The sequence below is a fragment of the Capsicum annuum genome, chromosome 1, assembly GCF_002878395.1.
Source record: "Capsicum annuum cultivar UCD-10X-F1 chromosome 1, UCD10Xv1.1, whole genome shotgun sequence".
NCBI lineage: Eukaryota > Viridiplantae > Streptophyta > Magnoliopsida > Solanales > Solanaceae > Capsicum > Capsicum annuum.
This window is the reverse complement of record NC_061111.1, coordinates 168,183,832-168,188,564: the sequence shown is the minus strand read 5'-3', so window position 1 is coordinate 168,188,564 and position 4,733 is coordinate 168,183,832. Positions and strand designations below refer to the sequence as shown.

Sequence of the window (4,733 nt, the reverse complement as noted above, 5' to 3'; positions counted from 1 at the left end):
GCAGGCGGCATGTGCTGAGGGAATATGCTGAAGTCGAAAATGAGGTAAAGGGGCATAACATGAGGAAACAAGCATCCATATACATTGCATGACATGTCCTAAGAGTGCCAATGTGAGTTGGAGAGGGCTTGGTGTGAGCCCAAGGGGGCGGAGGCATGGTGAGGATCGTGTGCGGTGTTCTATGTCAGCGCCGTGCCATTTTGAGCTACAAGTGGAATCTAAGGATTCCGGTTTAGAGAGGTGATATTGATGGTACCTTATGTATGCTTACCGAATTTGGGGTCATTTGGAGTACGTTTGGATAGGGGCTTGACTTGGCCAAAGTTCAGTGGCATTGTCGTAATTTGTTGATTGGTCCGAAGGCCATAACTCATTCCATGTGTATGGGAATGGGATGAAACTTCATGGAGGTGTGAAGGAAGTCAAGAGAAAGGAGTAGGAACAAACGGCACCCAATTTGAATGTCGGATGAATGATCTAAGCCTCAGTATGATTCTTGGGCAAAATGATGTCTAGTGGCGGACATTGAGATTATTTATTTTAAGCATATATAAGGGGGGTATGAATGGTGACAGCCTACCAGCCTCCCCCGGGTGTGTCGACAGATGGCCACCCCAAGTGTGCTGCCTTGAGGGACAACCTCAAGGGCCTGCCTTGGCATGTCAAAGGAATGCGCAAGTTACTCATAGGGCTCGGGAACCCTATGGGCAACGCAAGGTCGGGTAGACTAGCGTTGGGCGTCGGAAAAGGCTAGAGGTTGGTTATATGAACCGACAAGCCCCGTGGACTGTCTAAATGATGGAAGGATGCCTCCAAGCCGATAGAGCAATCGAGATACTCTCCCCAAGAGACTCGTGAGCTAACTTGTGAGCTTGGTCAAGGTTCAGCCAAGCGAGCAAGGGTCCGTTGGCCTAGACGCGCAGTTGTGGGGCGACACTGTGCTATGGAAGCTGGATACAAGTTGCGTAGGCTATGTTTGGCTATGCCATAAGACATGAGAGGGCATATCTAAGAAAGACGTTTGAGACAAAGGCCAAGGATTGAGGGTTGCCCTACTCGGGTGAAGCAAAGGCCAAGTGCACATGCATGAGGCGATGTCAAGCTTGAGGATAGGACTGTGCATGCGATGGCAATGCTCAGGCCAAGGCAAGGGACAAGTATGTCCGTAGCCACCCCAGGAGTGCATATGGATGAGATCCATGGATTAAAGGTGCGCCAGAAGAGTTGCTTATACATTGGCTATGTCAGCCGACATGTTGAAGGAGCGGCACCAAAGGGGGCAAGCCTCTGAGGCGAGCTTCCCACAGGCACAGGATCGTGCTAAAGACCTGGGAAATGAGGAAGGCTGGCCCATAGTTGGGGGAACCATGGGCGCCGCACGGACAAAATTGTGTGCCGCTGACACGTCGAAAAATGAGCCCGTGACACCAGTCCCACATTAACTCCCTATCTTCCTCACTTGGCTTTCCTCCACACGTCACCTAAAACCAAATTATCCCCGCTCCCCCCTTCCAAACTCGCCGCGCGCACACATCAAATCCATATCAGTACTTCACATCTATTTTTTTTACCTTGTAGCGAAATCAATTTAATTTATTACTCCATATTGATTTATCTGAATTTAACAAAACTTGAATAATATAATGAGGACAAGGATTTTAAATCCCGTTTGAAAATTGAAATGACCGGTAAACATCAAGAATCTCGAAGACGCGTATAAATCCATTTCCTAGTCCACTGGCCATGTGCATGAGGCAACTCCATGCTGACTATTCAAAGTCAAAGTTGTGACGAATACCTTCTCCTATTCATTTTATTTTATTTTTTTTGTGCAGAAAATATCAACTAAAATTTAATCTGATTAAATACATTTTATTTATTTATTGAGTAATTGTAAAATTGAAAATTTATTGTTGATTTTATTTTAATTTTCTAAAATAATAATTATTTTGAGCTACATTTAAAATGAATGGGAGAGAGTATGAAATAAGGAGCCATCATAGAGTTTCACTAATATATCGACAAAAAATATTGAAACGGTGGGTCATATTGTCCATATAGACTGTAGTTTGGTTGAAAAATAAAAAAAACAACTTACATAAATGCCTGAATCTTTAAGTGATATTACATAAAATTTTAATTATTTTATTAATTACATTTTATTTCGATTTTTTTGAAATGGTGATCATATGGTGATACATAAAAAAAGTAATTCATTTGAAACTAACAAGATATTTATTTAAGGAAATAATAGATTCTCTTTTATTCATTGTATTCTTTTATTTAATGAAAAATGTTAAATTTTTCTCTATTTTTTAGATTTAATTTAGGTGTTTTAATTATGTTTCTCTTTTTCATCTTTAATTATGAAAGATATATTTTTTTTGGTCCTTTTTCTCCCTTTTCATCTTTAATTTTAGTCTGTTTTTTTTAGATTTAATTTTAGTTATGTTTCAATTCTACTTTTAGTCCTTTTTTTAAAAAAATATTATTACTTTTATTTTCTACACTAACTACACCATTACCTTTCATTAATAACATATGAATCACCCAATAATTGAAATAAATAATTGTATCTACCATATGAATCACCATAATACCATATATATCACCCAATAATTGAAATAAATAATTGTATCTACCATATGAATCACCCAATAATTGAAATAAATAATTGTATCTAATATATGAATCACCATAATACCATATATATCACCCATTAATATCATATGAATCACCCAATAATTTTATCTACCATATGAATCACCATAATACAATATGTATCACCCATTAATATCATATGTATCACCCGTTAAAATCATACAAAATGTATCTATTGTATGAATCACCATAATACTCATATAATGATATCATATTTATCATTCATATGAATCACCATTAAAAAAATAAATATGTATAAATAACTAAATAAATTTATATATGTATCAATAGATTTTTTTTTTTTAAATGAGAGATTTTAGGAGAGGAAAAAAAAAGTTACATGCATTAATGGAGGAGTGATGATTTAAGCATTAATGGAAGAAAAAAATCAAGAAGGAAGATGATTTAATTGTTGATACTTAGGGAGATATTTTAGGGAAGAAAATCTTGAATGAGTTAATGGTAGAGTAAAAATAGAATGTGGGTGTTTTTGATACTAGTTTAGTCGCACGTACCTCACATGTGTAAATTAAACTAATAATAAATAATATCATACACAATACATGAATTATTTCTCCTAATTCGTTCCATCAAAGGACCCCTAATAGTCCTTTGACTGCTTTAGTGTAACTTGATTTCTTTCACTCTATTTTTCTTGAAACAACACAAGGATTATGTAGGCCCAATATAAAAACCTAACTTTTGACTCTATACTTTATACTGCGAGCGAATTTTATCCTGCATAGTAAATTGAGATGATGGAGAATAGACCACTCTAAACAGTTTGTCAAATATAGTATAAAGCATATCATAAATAATCACATTTAAGCGATCTGATGAAGTAGTTTCAATTGATATAGAGAACGTGCAATGTAATGATGTATGAAAAGTATCACCTCATCTTTGAATAATTCCGACTTAACTAAAAAAGTATATAACCTCATACGAAAATTTAGGTACTGGTATCATAGTCCAAAATCAAACTCGATCCATGCATCTAAAGAATAAAAAAAATAACAAACATAACCCATACACACTCATTAGTCCCTATAAAATCATTATACTCAGAATACAAATATGATGAATTGTCAAATAAATTTAAAAATAGTGCTGGAGAATTCTCACCAACAATTAACTTCTCCTTCATAAAGCCTTGTTTTCTTTGAATTGGAATTGAGAGTGCCAAGATTTTAGTACATTATAAAATTTTCTCCCAGTCTCTGTAAAACAATTAAAACATGGTTATGAAGAAAATTCACTCTTCGCATCAATAGGAGTATTTTAAGAAGTATCGTGAAGGCCAACACATAATTATAACACAAGAAAAGATTTTAACATAAATATATTTAATTAATTTTCAACTTTTAAATATTAGAAAAAAATAATGAAAAAATAATTTTATCTAGAGAAAATACTTTTAATGAATGACAAAAAGTTTAAACGACATTTCTAATGTCCTTCACACTTTTAAAAGAAGCTATATGTTCTACACAATGAATACTATAAATGTTTGAAATCATGAATATTGTTGTAAGCCTATATATTTTAATTTCTATTTTTATTTTGATTTCTAGACGTTCGAAATCCAAGTTAAAGTGAATAATCTTCTGGTAAAAATTTTCATGCAACTGTTATTTTTTAGATACTTACAACCAGTTTATGTAAGAACAAAAACTTGAAAGGTTAAAATATCATCAAGGGATAGCTTGCAAAATAGTTTATAGACTCATAAAACAAAAAATTAACCTAAAGCTTTGAGAAAAACAACATTTTTAAGAATTAATATGAAACCTGATTGATCAACAAAATAAAGAAAGATTAAATAAAATTGCTGATCAAATCTTCATTGTCAAAGATGGGCTTGTAAATATTATGGACATGCAACATATGACTAACTATGATTTTGCTATCAAATACTACAGGCCTAGTAATTCCTGCAGAATAGCCCGAGCAGGTCCCCCTTTGCCTAACCAAAATTTCTCAAATAAATTGACAAATCATGCTAAGACTAAAGCAATTTCATGCTATGTATCTAATAAGCAAAGCAACAAACAAAACTCAAGTTGTAGAAT

General features: G+C 34.2%; 1 pseudogene; it reads left to right on the top strand.

Moving 5' to 3' along the window:
- Nucleotides 1–565: 565 nt before the first annotated feature.
- The window catches only part of LOC107856912, an 8,529-nt pseudogene continuing 4,361 nt past the window's right edge, over nt 566–4,733 (top strand).